This window comes from Gavialis gangeticus, unplaced genomic scaffold, assembly GCF_001723915.1.
Source record: "Gavialis gangeticus isolate Ggan-Ray unplaced genomic scaffold, GavGan_comp1, whole genome shotgun sequence".
NCBI lineage: Eukaryota > Metazoa > Chordata > Crocodylia > Gavialidae > Gavialis > Gavialis gangeticus.
This window is the reverse complement of record NW_017728994.1, coordinates 56,435,640-56,436,395: the sequence shown is the minus strand read 5'-3', so window position 1 is coordinate 56,436,395 and position 756 is coordinate 56,435,640. Positions and strand designations below refer to the sequence as shown.

Here is a 756-nt window from a genome sequence, read left to right as displayed (position 1 = left end):
TACCAAAGGGACAATTCTTACCAAAAAAATAAAATAAAGTTTAAAAAAAAGTATTTTTACAGTTAAGAGAAAAAAAATTATGCCCTAACATTTGTGAAGGGACGTTTCCTATTTAACACGAGGCAAGTCACAGTGAACCTCACTAAGAAACAGCATGGAGGGTTGGACGACATGCTCATTTCGCTAGTCCAACAAAAATGAACATGACGGGCCAGACCCTAAAGACAAGTCCGACCGTGGCCACACTTGGAGGGCTGGGGGCGACACGACTGAACGGACACCAGCATTTTCAGGAAGAGCACAGCAGGCCATTCATGTAAGATTCAGCATTAGAAAATACGGTTATAATTAAAAAAAAAAAACAACAAAAGCCCCCAGAAAAACCTCACTAGAACCTGCTCCAAACACATACAGAGGACACCGCCCCATTGTCCAAAGCGCTTTACGCCACGGCCCGACACCCACACCCCTCGTGAGACGCCCCGACCGCCACCCGCGGGGCCAGCAGCCGTTAACCCCAACCGCCATTCACCAACTGCCACCCCGCCACGAGGCCGCGTCACGTGGCCGCGCCGTAGTCTCGCGAGATCTCCCCGGCTGCCACGTGCCCGCGAGATCTGCCCTGCCCCTTTTGTGCGTGCCGGGCGGGGCTTGGCGCCGCGTGTGTTTACTGCGCTCGGCCGGCGCGTTCCGTCTACGCTACATGTGCGTTGCTGCCCCAGGTGCGCTGGGTGTTGCGGGGCGCGGGCCCAGCCT

The 756-nt window shown here is 54.5% G+C and overlaps 1 protein-coding gene across 2 annotated transcripts in view; it reads right to left on the bottom strand.

Moving 5' to 3' along the window:
* The window catches only part of TDRD1 (tudor domain containing 1), an 85,399-nt gene extending 84,782 nt beyond the window's left edge, over positions 1-617 (bottom strand). For both annotated transcript variants that reach the window (XM_019502860.1, XM_019502861.1), the window contains exon 1: positions 533-617. The gene's annotated coding sequence lies outside the window, so the exon portion shown is untranslated. The remainder of the gene's footprint in view (positions 1-532) is intronic.
* Between the last annotated feature and the right edge of the window lie 139 nt (positions 618-756).